At 35.2% G+C, this 16,632-nt stretch overlaps 1 pseudogene; it reads left to right on the top strand.

The window, feature by feature from the left end:
• The first annotated feature begins 1,588 nt into the window (after window positions 1-1,588).
• Window positions 1,589-15,284, top strand: LOC149530229 (mogroside I-E synthase-like; annotated as a pseudogene).
• Window positions 15,285-16,632: the final 1,348 nt, after the last annotated feature.

Raw genomic sequence — 16,632 nt, 5'->3', positions numbered from 1 at the left:
CATCAACCTCAAAGTTCCACCAAGAGGAGATTTTTTCTTCCAGCACTGGATGGGAAAGCCACATTTTATCAAAGCGAAAAGGGAAGGCCCTTTTGTTAGACAGGGGGGAAATAGAGAGAGAAATCGGGGAGTGATTGGAACCCACCCTAGGGAGGAGGGATAATCTACAAGAATGGGAAAGAAGCCACTTAGGAGATATGAGGGCTCTGTCGAGGTGAACCTGAATGTTATCTCCCCCAACTCTCCTGTTAGACCAAGTGAAACTTCCCCCTTGAAGGTCCATATCCAAGAAGGCAAGATTCTGAATGAACAATGCAAGGTCACGCTTACTATCCTGATCTAGGGCAAGACCCCCCGTTTTTCAGCATCAGAGAGAGGCGAGTTGAAGTCCCCCATGATAATCCCTTTGTTAACATTGCAATTAGAAAGGATGTCGAGGAGCTTGACCCAAAAACAATTTCTTTCCTTCTTGGTGTTGGGGGCATACAAGTTTAGGATAAGCCAAGAATCAGTGCTATGGAATGCTGAAAAGAGTAGATAACTTGAAGGCCTTGGAGTTGTACAGGATTAGTACTCCTCCAGAAGCACCTTCTGAATCCGAGGCTTCGCAGCTAAAAGCTTTATTGAAGGATATCCTCTTAACTAGGTCCCTTTTCATCTTAGTCTCCTGTATCATCAAAAAATCGGGTCTATGGTCTCTAATCATATTTCTGACTAGATCTTGTTTATGAGCCCCATTGAGGCCCCTTATATTCCATGAAATGACTTTCATTTCTTACTTCCTGAGAAATCCTTGATGGCTCTCTGGCTCCCATCTGCTAGGTTCCTTTTGGTTTCTTCTTGTAGAAGCTGATTTGAGCTCTTTCTTCTTGCTCCCTTGGGGGTTATCCCAACGTCAGCTTTTACCCTACTTCTGGTAGATGCTAGAGATAAAGGAGGGAGGATTTTGTTTCGGTTCTTCTAGTTCTTTTTTTTCTTCTTTATCATGCACCAGTCATCTAGGCTAACCCTCGCACTACTTTCTAACCGACCTTCCCACTGGGCGATCTAGTCTGGATCCGTGTTTTTAATGAGAAGATGGATCTTGGCCTCCAGCCCTTTGGGAACAAAAGGTTCTCCCCCCTTCAACCCAAAAGGGGTCTGGGCATCAATGAGCTTTTGGGAAAGAATCTTATCCTGGCTCTCCTTTGCTTCTGGAATAATCCAGGTTAGGGCTTCCTGCCCCAAACTAAGCAGCTCAATTGCTTCCAAAAGTGGAGCTTGCTCCACTGTGGAACTAAGCTGCTTTGTTGCATCCAAAGGTGGAGCTTTCTCCTTTGCAGGTCCCATGGCTTGGAAGTGGGGACTTGCCTGCATCTTTGGATCCTCCATCGAGGCTGAGACTGGCATCTCCAAGGTAGGACCCTTCTCAAGGGGGGTAGCACTTGCCTGCTCCTTGGGAATGTCCTTCTTAGGGATATCCTTCAAGGCTTTATCCTTTTGACTGACAGCCTTCCTCCCTTGCACCACAGAAAGTTTGCACCTCTAGAGCAACTTCATCTTACTCTTACCGAAAGGGCGGAATGATTGCTTCTTGGCTTGGTCAAAGATGACTAGTTCTGTGGGCATCTTCTTAGCCGTACTGGGGCACTGGTAGGCCTTATGACTAGCCTTCAGACAAAGGAGTGACTCTTTCTATTAATATATATATATATATATATATATATATATATATATATATATATATATATATATATATATATATATATATATATATATATATCTAGAATAATAACAGTGGTAAGATCATAGATGAAAATATAACTAAATTTATATCAATTAGGGGACATGGGTAAAATGTCCTAAACGGGACATTACAAGTGGTATCAGAGCCTTTGATCGTGCCATCCTGACGATGAACTCGAAAAAATGAATCTGAATCACCCTAGACTGTTGCATAACCAGAATAAAATATTTAATTAATAAAAACATTAATTCTTAGACTCACAAGCCAAAATTTAGAGCAAAAAAGTAGGAGGCCGCAAATCAAAATAAATACTCAGCGCAAACTTAAGGCTAGCCAGCATAGAAAAACAACCTTCTGATCAATTTTTGGGAAATTCTTGCAAGATTGTCCAGGGTTTGTCGATGTGAAGAAACATAAGAAAATTCTCTTACCAGACACTGCAGATCTACTTCAAATGAAAAATGCGGCTACACCGTCATTTGTCATAATTTTTAGACCAGCTAGTCAATTTGTGTGACTGTTCAACGAGCTTGTTGGTTATAATGAAATTAACATCAAAACAAATTGGGAAACTATAGCCAAACTTATAGTTAAACTATCTCATTTGAGGTTTGGGATTTAGTATGGATTTATTTTGAATATTTAGGAAGAAAGCTACACTCTTATGTCTGGTGTAATTGTGAGCCCAGCCGATTAATTGTTTCTTTCATTTTTACACCTGTTATGATTTGCACTATACAAACCGCATTCCTCAGTACTCCTGACTATGAACTAGTTGCTCGCACTGTTTCACAACATTGCGATTATTTGTGAAATCAAAATTAAAACAAATGTGAGATTCTCACAATATTGTGATTTTTTGTGAAATCGAAATTAAAACAAATGTGAGATTCTCACAATTGGGGTTCAACTTTGGTGCAGATTTTACTCAGCGTCAAAACGTATAGGAATCAATTTACACAATCATATGAATTGTGCATTTTTTTCAGTTTGGACAATTTGCTATTTATGTTGCTTTTGCAATATAATCAGGGTCGATATCTTAGCTAGTTTTTCATGCCTTTGGCTTCCTTATGCCTTATTGGAACAAAACTTTTACATATGTCTCGTTAGCTTCTAGATGACTTACTTCTTTGGCCGGTCTACGCTAGGTGAAATACCATTTAATTTTGTGAGCTAGGGAGAGACTATTATTGAAAAAATAATATTTAGCCCTTAAATGGTTGAAAAAGTAGATAAATCAGCTAAAAAGCATGTTAATACATCTAGTCATTCCAAACTCAAAGATAATTATCAGGATGAGTTTTTCAATATTATTACTATGCTTTCCTAATTCTATATTATTTTCTTTCAACGCATCCATTTTTGGAGTACTAAATCTTATCCAAAATTTGCCACTTGTGAAAATTAGTGAAGAACTTATTGATTTCTCTCAAAGTTTTTCATCAAAGATAATATAATTATTACCACCTTCATCATTCTCCTTGAGAAGTTGCTTCAATACTCTACAATATGGCCTAAAGAATTTTTTTAAAACCATAAAACTAATTTGGAATATGATTGTTGCAATATATAAGGTTCTGCATACACACTATGTTGACTTGTCTTCTTGTCTATTGCATATGTTAAACTCACGATGACTGGATGTAGTGTATAAAAATTGCTCCTTAAGAAATCTCGGCTTAGACTACACTGCTTGAATCCTTACTTGCCATCCTTTCTTCATTGCAATATTAATGCACAGAAACTTAATGCAAGTTTCTAATCTTTGCAATTTTCAGTCAACTACCATTATAAGAAATGGGATAAAGTCTATCATATACTTCACTTGTGATGAAAGCAACAAAATATTCTAGATTTATCAGAGGTTTAGAAGGTGTTCTAAAATCATTCAAGCAACTCATAGACTTGGCATGCGAATTGCTCATCAAGAACCCAAAAATATATATTATCACATGGAATGTCATTATCGCGATACTTATACATGCAAATTAGAAGATATTGTGAAAATGAATTTTATAAGATTAAAGTTGAGTTTGGGAGCTCCAATTTTTACCAATAAAAGATTAAAATGGAGTAGGAGACCAGAGATCGCATAGAAGAATATGGATCTGCAATCATCCTAATGAAATCATTTGTTATCCATTTTCAAAGAAATTAATGGAAAATCATATGTAAAGAGAACATGGGAAATGAGAGCAGTTCCACATCGGCATATTCCAACGAATGGAGGATATTCTCTACACACCGAGTATATAAGAGGAATGCGCAAAGAGATGACAAATGAGAATTTGTACCATCATTCCACAGGAAATTGGATTGGATCATTAGCCCACATCAAGCCACCACATAGATAAAGGAAGGCATTAATAATGATATACACGTGCATAAACAAGGAAATGTTTAGGGAAAAACTAGAGCGATTCCAAAAATGGGACATTACCCTTGAAATGGAGAGAGAAAATCATAAAACCCTATAGGGAGCCTTGAAGTGAAGAATATAATGAATTGAAGAAAGTAATCAAATAGTATTTATTCTAGAAAAGATCATATTATCATCTATGATAAGGACAAGGAAGAAGTAAGAATGAAGTTCATAATTTATGTATAATGCAAGACCTGAGTCATAGTGCTACAAGAAGGTAAAGGCATTTGACATTGACCCAATAAAGGCATGTGTATGGTATATTATTTTAAATGTTTCTTTCCATATTAATATATAATATATTAATAATGTTTATGAAGAATATAATATTCTAACATTTTAATATTAGCAAATTGAGAGAAAATTATGAGTAGTTCCAAGCATGAAGATTACATATGTATTACTGAGTTAGTATTAGTGAAAGACACTATGTGCATTTATACTTTTTTTTACATTAAATCATCATTTTCTAAGATAAGATAAGGCCTGTGGTGGAATGGGTTGGGTGACACCACTCAGAGGTACTAGATAAGGCCTACAGTGAGATGGGCATTGGGTTGCATCATCCAAGAGTACTAGATAAAGCCTACGATGGAGCAAATACCCTAGGGTACATCATACAAAGGCACTATCTTGGAGATGATGATCAAAGAGAGATATAACAATAATGAAGGAGAACAGTGAGGCCCATGATTGGGTAATAGGGCACCCTATTATAGTTTCTCCTCCCATACTCAAGAAATGATGAATCAATGAACTATACTTTTGATTGACAAGTCTCTAAATTGAGACCATAAATACATTCTCAAGAGATTGATATAAGGAAATCCTAAAAAAGGAAATTTTTATATATGTGTGTACTAATGATTTTTTGTGGTTATAGGTTCATAATCAAGAAATTGTGTAATGTATATCTTCATCTGTCTGCATCATGTTTGCTTCGTGTTTTCATCTGTCTGCATCATGTTTGTTTTGTGTTTTCATCTGTCTAAATCATATTTGTTTCGTGTTTCCATCTGTCTACATCATGTATGCTTCGCGCTTTCATGCATTCATGTGACTACTTTTGTCCGCTTTGTGTTTTCATTTATTAAGATGTATATTTCATCAATCTTTTAGGCCTTTTGCATGCAAATGTGTTCTGTATCTAGGAAAGAGCTTGTGAGTGAAAGATTTTGCTTGAGGACAAGCAAATTCGAGAGGGGAGGACTGTGATATCCCATTTTGGCAAGTAATTTAAATAATAAATAAATATTTTATATAAAGTAATATTAATAAATAATATTAAAATAATAATATTATATTATAAGTAATATTATATAATCATCATATTATATATGTCGTATTATAATATAATATAATATATATAGTTGATAGATTATTAAAATAATATATGTTATAATATAATCATTAATATAATTATTAATATAATCAAAAGCTTATTAATATAAATATATAATTAATATAATTATATTATTATTAGTAATATAATATAATTAATATTAGGAAAGGATGTGACTCTTTCTATTAATATATATATCTAGGATAATAACACTAGTAAGATCATTAGATGAAAATATAATTAAATTTATACCAATTAGGGAAAATCAATAAAATGCACTAAACGGGACATTACAGCCTATTGATGAGGAATATCTCAAGACCAAAGGCAGAACCATGCCATGACTAATAAATATATACAAGAAGGCATTGACTTCACCTCGATAACCTACTTTTGAGACCAAAGATGGAATAGTGGATGTCCATTTGCAATGTCCCTCCCCATGTCCCTCAAGTGATCATGCATTCTTATCTGACCATCTTCATCCTCCTCAATAAGACATCTATTGAAAAGAGTTCCCCAACCAAGTGTTCATAATACTCAACATCCCATGTTACAATGGCCACACTTCTTCTTTCTCCAATGAAGAAACATGTTGCATCCAAGAACATCTCCTTCTTTTGTTTCCCTAGAACATCATACTGACTTTGAGCCTCTTTGTGATATCCTCGTGGGGAATCTGGGAATACTTACCCAACATTTTTCACCAATTTTTTTTAATAATTCAGCAAGTTGTCACAATTGCGACGGCATGTTCCAATGGATACTTGTCACTCCCATGACACCATTGTCGTATACTTGTCGCTCTTCTGATCACTGAAAGCTTAAGCCATCGTATTTGTGATGGTCTACTATTGTAATTGTGATGACATGAAGATGAACCCTTTTCCTTGTCATCTTCCAAGTTACGACAAATTTTTCCATTGCAATTGCGACATACACCTTTTCCATCATAATTTGTGTCAGAAAAAGTCTGACACCCTTTTGACGGGAGCCAATTTGTGGTATTGTCACTTGGGCGATAGGTGACCATCTCAATTGCAATGGTCTGCCATTGCAATTTGGGCCCATATATAGTAGTGTGTTAACCTAAAAGAATCACAAAAAATATAGACAAGCTAGCCAAAATTATGGATCCAATGGTTTAAAAGGTAGCATTATTGGTAAAAGGGCATTTCTTTAAGTAATGGGAACACATGGAAAAATAATGAATAATCAAATAAAAAGTCACTAAAATTGGTTGTGAAAGTGGAAACATGGTAACCAAGGATCCCTTTTGTCATCTTGCTTTTCAATTTAAAAAAAACAAACTATGGAGGAACGAATTCAATAAGCACTTGTGGTAATACAATTCTATAGTGGTAGTGAATTGGGGATGTAAATGGTAGCTAGTTGTTACATAGATCCCATATTGTTCATTAATTGACTAATTATTGGACATATGATATAGGAAGAAATGGTGATGGTAGTGATAGTTTACGATGAACTAATTGAGAATTTGATTCTCCAATTAAATGTGCACATGAGAATGGTTGGGCAAGTGGAATAGATCCATAGAAAAAAATAAGGTTAGTCAAATATGCTTCAATATGGTGGGAGAAAGAAGATCTTATGGTAGGTCAAGGGATGGAGGATGCAAGGACCACAAAGAATTTATAAATTTTATTGTTAGGGTCATAGGCATGAAAATTTAGGAATGTGACAAATAAGATATTAATTTCATAAAAAGATTGGTAGAATCAAGGTCAAGTGAAGCATGATGATGTGAAGGATTATTTCACCAACAAAAATGTTTTTTACATCTACGTAGAGTTTGTTAATGTATTGAACATTTTCATGGATGAGCCCCCTTAGTGACCAAATCACTTATAGTATGAGAATCATGTTTAAGGGGAAATATAGGTAGAGATATTCTAGATGTGGCTAAAGAAAGCATGATAAATGGATGAAGTCAATATAGGGACTATTCATTGTTGAAATCCTATAAAGGTATTAGAGTAATATTTTGGATCATGACAAAGAGAAGAAAAGGGGCCAAACATACTATAGATGTGTTTATAGAGAGAAATATGAAGTTAGATGAAGTCATTTTAGGGTTCAAGTCTAAACTATGACAAGCATGATCAGAAGAAAATACATGTTGGGTAACAATACTCATAAGATGTACAATCACAAATAACACAATATAAATTGGTTTAACTAAAAGTAAGGAATTATATTTTAAAAATTAAGAATTTTTTTATTCTTTATTTATCCATGCTTTCTTATTTATTTAGATATAAATAAAATAGAGAAATATAAAAAAATTTACAAGATAACTATATTTTGTTAAATTAAAGTCATGTTAATTTCCTAACCAAAAACCTAAAAAAGGCATATGACCCAAATAAATTCATGTCACTTGAATCACGAAAGTCCAAATAACTCTCATATAGCACAATGTAATTGTTCTTGTTCCTTTATGGTCCTTCCAATGCTAGGTAACAATTAAAGTTTAAGTACAAGATTTGGACAAATGAACAAAAATAAACAATGAAAATACTAAGAAATAGTAGTTGGAATGCTAAAATATGACCAAATAAATTTCAATGAAAGATAAATTAAAATAAATGATATTAATGGGACAAAGGTAAGAGATTAGAAACCCTCTATGGCTGTTCCATTAAATAATACCTATTTAACTCCACACAAGAATAAGAACAACTCATTAGGAGCTTGCCAAATGCTTAGTTCCCTAATGATCTTTTTCCCTTTGTGTGTGCAACCTAATTAAATGTAAACTGGAGTTGGATAGAGAACATTGATCATGCTTACAAAATGAAGATTTAACAACTTTAGAGCACAAAAAAGTTGAGTTCCCTAATGTATGGACAAGAAACATGGAAAATTAAGAATTAATCCTTATCACCAACCCCTCATGTTTGTGTATCAGGTGATGAAAATAATTGGCGAGGTCATGATCTTATAACTTTTGATGTTTTTATTAGGTTCAAATGGTGAGAATTAATCTCCCTTTCCAAACTTTAAAATCATCTTCATGCACATTAATATGGTCTAATATTTTTTAGGTACTCTTTGTTGGCACATTTGTATTTCTTTTTCAATCAAAAATGAAAAAAATAAGGCTTTGGAATGATTTTTTTTTTAATGTATAACAACGTTGTAATGGTTTCTCCATGAAAACCCTCTTCCATCTAGATTATTATTTTTTTATGATTCTTCTAAGTAGTTTTTTTTTTATCATTATTTTTTTATGCTTCTTTTAAGTGGTTTTGCTTTCATCATTTTTCTAATAGATCAAATCAACCATATTCACACTCATATGACAAGGATGATAATCTTGATATACTCTGACTCTTGATGTGCATGGGTCTCCCTTCTTTACTCCAACACTTAGAGGAGTTTTCTTTTCTTTTCCTTTGTAATCAAGCTCTTCCCAATAATCAGACATGTACTTTCTTGGTCATGTATGATGCTCCCCCTAAACCATTATAGTTGGATATAGATGATGCTCAAACCTCACATGATGCCCTCACCTCTTTTCTCTCTTCTAATACTCCCCTCATAACTTCATCCATTTCCTTTGAAATTTCCCTTAATCCTTCATTATCTATTGTAAAAGATGCCTACTTCTCACATGATTTGATCCCTATTATTTAAATTGACAATCACAAGGATGTCTGCACTACTGATTTAGGCCTTAAGGATATTTTTTTATAACACTCAATACTAAATTAATTTCTAAGGTGTAGGACATTGTCACCAAAGATAATGTGGTCCTCAATGAGGAAATTATAGATTCACCGATGGAGATTCTAGATATTGATTTGTCTTAGTTATAGTGAAATGGGGATTACCTTTAACCTCTAGCCTATATTAGTTATTTTCTCCTAACAGAGATCCTCGACTTCATGAGGTTTATTGTTGAGCTTGTTTCACCTTCAAATCTTAGCTCTCAAATAGGTTCTCAACCCGCTTCTCTTATTTATCAATCTCATGCAACCAATATACCTTCTAGGTCTCAGGGGAAGTGTAGGGGTAGACAACCAAATAGTAGAAAACCCCATCTAGAAGTTTTTTTTGGAATAAAAGAAACCTTATTCACAACTATAAGTCGAAGGGAAAAAGTAGGAAACCTTCTTTTAGCCCCTTTTAACAAAAGTATCTATGACTACGAGAATCTTGAGTATGTTGTTGATGGATCATTGGTTTCTAAAAAGACTGAGAAGAAGAGACGTAGAGATTCTCCCCCTTAAGGACAATAAGAGATCATGCAATAGGGGTTTAAATACTCCTAACAAATAGAACATTATTAAGCATAAGTTGGATAACATTAAATTCTATATTTTTATGATTAAAGAAACAAAATTATTGACATAGTTTATTTCTCATATCTTCTCTTATAAGAAATCTTGGAATGCTATTTCTTCTCCTATTGATGGTTCTTTCAGTGAACTTGCTATCTTGTGGGATGATTGATTGGATGATGCTAGTATTTGTCAATAGTTATTGTCCTAAAGTTTCATTATAGTTGTTTAATGTATAAAAACCATTGTCCATCACTAGAAAGATTAAACTTTGGAATTTTCTTGGTGATTTGTTTTCTATTTTGAGTGGGGAATATATGTCATAGATGGGGACTTGAATGATATCATGAATGATGAAGGAAAGATGAGGGTATCATCCATTTCAAGAAAGTTATGTTTTATTTCAGTCAATTTATTTCTATTTATGTCGAAGGTGTACCCTTTCTCAACAATCCCAAAACAATTTTGCATTGTGGATCTAGGCTACTCTATAGTTGTTCAAGATGATGGCCAACATCATGGTCATCCTCTTCCCTCTAGGTCCCTGCCCACCTACCATGTGGGAGAACAACTTTGTGGCATGCTTTCTAGGCATTCCACCCACCATAGATACACAATCCACTAATTTTTGTTCGGGGAATGAAGGAGTTTCTCAGATTGGGGTTTTCATGTTGTCACACTAGGGAATGAGTTACACTCTAGGCCATGGAGGGGTTTATCTACTTGTAATGAGAATGAGGGTTTTACCATTTTCATGAAGGGTGTTCTTATTGTGAAGCAGTAAATCTTGAGTTGCATTTATAGATGGGGTCATTAGGTCAACATAAAGCTCATGTAGCAATGTTCCCTTACCCATAATAGAGTTTTCCAAGAGGCTTGTCTATAGGAACATTCTGATGCAGGAGAATCTTGGATTTACTTGGTGACTACTTTGGATTTCATGGGAGGAGGCTCAGTAGTTTCTTTGGAGGGTGTCTAGACTAGTACTTGGTCAAAGAAGGATTGGAGCTCGGCATGGTCTAGGGAGCTTGGCATGGTCTTGGGAGCTCGGCATGGTCTATGGAACTCGGCATGGTCTAGGGAACTTACCATGGTCTATGGAGATTGGTATGGTTTGGAAGCTTGGCATGGTATTTGGTTGCTCGGCATGGTCTTTGGAACTCAACATGGTTTATGGAGCTTGGCATGGTCTTTGGTTGCTCGGCATGGTCACAGAATTTGGTGTCTATTTTAGGCTATATAACTAATTTTGCACAATGATTTAAAGGATGAAACTTTCAAATATTGAAGAGGGCCTAGACTTCTACCTACAGTTTGAAGCTCGAGTTCTAATTCATTTGGAGCTAGGAGATATCACAATTTTACTAAGACATCAATTTTGGGAATTTAATTGTTGTAGGAGGCTGACTTTGGCATTTAATTTATGCATTTGCATTTAATTTGTGTTTTGCGCTGACTTGTGGCTTAGATTGGTATAAGTAGGGGTTGTGGGGAAGACTTTAGTCATTTTCATTCACTTAGAAGAGGAGTGGGTGTGGGAAGTAGCTGAAGAGAGAGTTTTCTTGAGTCTATGAACAGAGCGCCAAATGTGAGGTAGTTTACACTTGGATGAAGTTGGAGCAGAGCTAATAGCTATGGCTTGGAAAATAAGGAGATAGCTTGGTGGGCTTGCAAGCACAAGTTGAGATCTCCCTTGTGGGTTTCGACCAGGATCTGGACTAGCTAGGGTTTGGGATTAGATCTTGAGGGATCTTGCAAAACTATTACTTCCTTTGTATTTGGTCATAACCAAGAATGCCTTACAGCCCAGCACATTGCATGTAATTAGTTATATTTTATGAATATATTATTGTAATTTGGTATCATTTCTTGTGTTATTGCTTCCTATTATTGTGTTTTCGGTGCGTGGTTTTATAGTAAGGGGCTAGGACATCTCCTTTGGGGATGCTCTTTCCTTGTACTACGTCAGGGGGTATCAGAGCGAAGGTTGTTCCTAAGTGTGTAGACAGATCGTTGAAGCTGAGGCAGTTTACACTAGGACCTTGGAAGGACATGCAAATTGATTGATGGATGTGAAGATGGAAGTTTGATCTTGTTGAGGCATGATCGTACAGAGTTTGTGGATTATGGGATCTGTGGTCCTAGACTTGTGATGTGGTTCCTAATTGTTCATGCAAGGTGGCAGGTTGCAATCTGACTTGCAAAAAATTCAAGGTTGTCACAAGGAGCATGGGAAGGATTTGTTGCAGAGAGTTTTTGAAGATCTTGGGAGATGGCTCTAAGAGGATTGGACCCTGAGATGCTTGCAAATCTATGTAATGTGGTGGAGAGGGGTTTTTCTGAGATGACTACTTGATTTGAAGCTAGCTTGGCCGATCATGTTAAGGATGGGGTAAGGAAGGAATTTTGTTGCTATTTGTGGAGTTGGAGTCTACCAATCTGGAAGAGAGTCGTCTGGCCAATTAAGAGACTTGTTTGTGAGAGAAGATGGCATAACAAGGGCGAGGTGGAAGAGTTTGGTTTTGTTGATCAGTTTGTGGAGTCTGATACAGAACCTGCAGAATAGTTGGAAGTTGTTGCTAAAGATATTCCTAACCTTGTTGATGCTAGGATAGAGGTTGGTTTTCATGATTAGTTGGTTGAGTCTGACATGGAAATTGCAGAGTGCTTGGTTGTGGATGATCTAGTTGCTATTGGTGGTGAGTTTTGTGTGGCAGAGCATCTTGTTGTGAGCAATATGATGGTTGGTGTTGAGAGTTTGGCATGTGTTGATGGAAATCTTCATATTGTCACTGATGTGGAGTTGGTTGTTGCTGGTATGGATTCACTACTTGTTGATATGGATGGGGGTTTGTTGATGAAACATTATGTTCATTTTGTTCCTAGGAGTGAGCATGATGATCAAATTGGTTAGATGAGATTCTGGTGTTTGATAGAATGATGTGTAGATTGGTTTTCTTATCCCTGTTGGATTGGAAGCCTTTGGTGAAGATGAAGTTGGTTGTTGCTCTTTCTTTGGGCATCAAAGTGTGGGACACACTTTTCTATTTACCTGGGGAGTCTGATGCAGAAGCATCTTGGATTTACTTGGTGACTACTTTGGAGTTCATGGGAGGAGGCTCAGTAGTTTCTTTGGAGGGTGTTTGGACTGGTACTTGGTCAAAGAAGGATTGGAGCTTGGCATGGTCTAGGGAGCTCAGCATGGTCTAGGGAGCTTGGCATGGTCTATGGAACTCGACATGGTCTAGGGAACTCAACATGGTCTATGGAGCTTGGCATGGTTTGGAAGCTTGGCATGGTCTTTGGTTTCTCAGCATGGTCTTTGGAACTTGGCATGGTCTATGGAGCTTGGCATGGTCTTTGGTTGCTTGGCATGGTCTAAGAATTTGGTGTCTATTTCAGGTTGTATAACTAATTTTCCACAATGAATTAAAGAATGAAACTTTCAGATATTGAAGAGAGCCTAGACTTCTACCTATGGTTTGAAGCTTGAGTTCAAATTCATTCGGAGCTAGGAGATATCACAATTTTACTAAGACATCAATTTTGGGAATTTAATTGTTGTAGGAGGCCGACTTTGGCATTTAATTTATGTATTTGCATTTAATTTGTGTTTTGGTCTGACTTGTGGTTGGGATTGGTATAATTAGGGGTTGTGGGGAAGACTTTAGTCATTTTCATTCACTTAGAAGAGGAGTGGGTGTGAGAAGTAGCTGAAGAGTGAGTTTTCCTGAGTCTGTGAACAGAGCGCTGAATGTGAGGTAGTTTACACTTGGATGAAGTTGGAGCAAAGCTAGTAGCTGTGGCTTGGAAAATAAGGAGATAGCTTGGTGGGCTTGCGAGCACAAGTTGAGATCTCCCTTGTGGGTTTCTACCAGAGTGTAGATCTGGACTAGCTAGGGTTTGGGATTGGATCTTGAGGGATCTTGCAGCACTATTAGTTGCTTTGTATTTGGCCATAACCAGGAAGGCCTTACAGCTCGGCACATTGCATGTAATCAGTTATATTTTATGAATATATTATTGTGATTCGGTATCAGATCTTGTAATATTGCTTCCTGTTATTATGTTTCCACTGCATGGTTTTATAGTAAGGGGCTAGGACATCTCCTTTGGGGATGCTCTTGCCTTGCACTTCATCACATGCAGGTGACCTTCATCACCACATAGAGAGTTAGAGAGAGAATGGTGAAAGAGCAAGAGGGGGCTACCACTCGTGACTGGTGCTTTGCAGGATATCAAGATTGAAACAATTTCAGATGGGCTCTCTCCTAATTTGGAGAAGACTAAAGATGTAGATAAGATATATGATTTGTTCAAAAAGGTGGGAAGTCTTTCATTTGAAGAGGTTATAGAAAGGCTCAATTCACAAGATGATAGAGTCTTGTATATTTTCTACAATTATCTAGTGTAATGGGTTCCTTGTATTGTAAACAAGTTCAATATTCATATAGCATTTTTTTGGATGCAATCATGTGTAGTTTATTCCATCTATTATCACTTTTAAAAAGGAATGAGTAAGATTTTCTTAATCCAAATATTAATAAATTATTTTGGATTTTCTTCTTAGTATTTTATGTTTTGTAGGGTTTTTTTAAGGATACACAATTGTCCATAGATAGATGTAATCTTGTCATCATTTTTAAATTCTTTCAAAAAACTTGTATTCTTGTATGCAATTAGAAGTTGATTGTGTTTATTAATGAAGTTGCTCTTGTACTTATGCATTATTATAATATTCCTTTTATGTTTACTTAATTTTTAATATTGATTTCCACTTAACAATATTTGTATTTAGTGAAAGATAAAGATGAGGCAAGGAACATTAGAGAAGTGAAAGAACTACCAGGGCTTCCGCAACTATGTCAATCAGATTTTTCATCCTTTCTTCAGCCTTCAAATACAAATGAGTCATTATTGTAATTGGTGTTAAATCAATTCAGTACCATTTCTTAGGCCACGTGGATACTTGGAAACTTTTTCAATGAATTGGAAATAGTAGAGATCCAGTCCATGGGTTTACTGATTCCAATAAGAACAATACGCCCTCTTGTTCCTCATCTTTCCTAGATGAAAATAATCCACAAGATAGACATGGGTACTCGTCTTTGGAAAAATAAAAAGAAACCTATGGACTGGCTCAATGCAAATGAAGCATCAACTATGGTCTATGTTTCCTTTGGTAGTTTAGTTGTTCTTTCTAAAAAGAAGATCGTAGAAATAAGCCATGGGTTGAAGGTCAATAAGCATTCTTTTGTGTTAAAATGGCTTCATAAATAATAAGTCATTTCTTTTCTCTGAGCTAATAAATTTTGAAGCATGTAAGACTAGTTATTTATATGAGTCATCTTGGTACTTTCACACACAAAATCTTTATAGATTTCTAGAAGCCTCATCATAGAAGCAACTCATTATTCGACATCAATGTTGCACTTTTACTTAATTAGTATGGCTTAGATTTGGTTACTCAAACCTACAAAATAATATAGTATTGTCCATCCCACCAATTTCAATATCTCATGATTCCAAATTATTCTTGAGATCATCGATGAACCAAGTAGTGATGTGCATTATCCTTTTTGTTTGGTTTCCTATGTTTGTCAAGGTGTGATGCCAAATTACAATTTCTTGTTTAGTTATTATTTTGTTCTTAGGTTTAAACTAGTTTCAAAACACCAAAGTAGAACAAGGTAATTTCGATAAGCATATGGGAAGCACACCTGAATAGTTTTATGTTTCTTTTTATTAATAACACCTTGAAAAAGGTGTACACTAGTACCCTATTATAGATGTTGATGAAATAAACATGATTAGGAGTTAATTAGGTTATGATTGACATTGTTGTTACTAATAATAATTTAGGAGATCCTATTAGAGACTAAAGCAGATTTTGGTTATTATAAGTGTAATATATGTTCCATAACACTTTGATGAATAGATAAGATCACTTGAAAATGAAACTCTAGATGTTCTAGCTAGGGACACGATCAAGAGATTTGTAGAATGATTCACTAGCCAGATTAGGAAAGATGTATTAACATTTTCTCTCCTAAGAAATAACAATGGATGTAGATGGTTGCATTCATAATTTGTTTTAAATCATGATGACATAATTTGGAACATTCTAAAGGGGTATTGCTAGGAAGGTTGTTAGGTTACATGTTTCCATATTAGTGACGTCCACTTAAGACATATACTAGGACCCATTTATCTATTTTAATGATGTAACAGATATGACCTCAGTGTTTCAAGGTTATGATAGACAAGTAATGTAAAGGTTTAGAATGAAAATTTCATTATGTTAAGAGGGATAAATGTGATACACATATCTTGATATTATTGTGTTTTGAATATTATATGGAGATGAATTGTCTGAAAGCTTGGTGCGAGGCCTCACCCTGACCCGTCATAGCATGGATATTTTATTTACATTTCGAAATTCAAAACTTTGATATTTTGATAGTCATTTGAGACTTAGATGGACAATGGATTGTTTTATCCACACATTTTGATACTACAATAGTGTTTACATTACTATATGCACTTAGAACCTGTTATTGTGTAAGAAATGATTGGAAACATATGGATGCAATTTTATGACATGATACTATTAGGTTTTGATGCAATGTTAAACGTTAATTTGATTATGGCTAAATGTTAATTTTCTTATGATGCTTAATGAGGTAAATGATTATGATATTCAGAAAAAGTGATCATGATGATTTATGATACACAGATAAATGATATTTTAATTTTGATGATTATTTAAATGCAAAAAGATGTTAATTTGATGGTTTATGACATGCAAATTTGATATTCTAACATCTTAGAT

This window comes from Cupressus sempervirens, chromosome 11 (assembly GCF_028749045.1).
Source record: "Cupressus sempervirens isolate cs-2001-9-10 chromosome 11, ASM2874904v1, whole genome shotgun sequence".
Lineage (NCBI taxonomy): Eukaryota > Viridiplantae > Streptophyta > Pinopsida > Cupressales > Cupressaceae > Cupressus > Cupressus sempervirens.
Note: the sequence above shows the minus strand (reverse complement) of the source record. Positions and strands in the feature narration are given on the sequence as shown.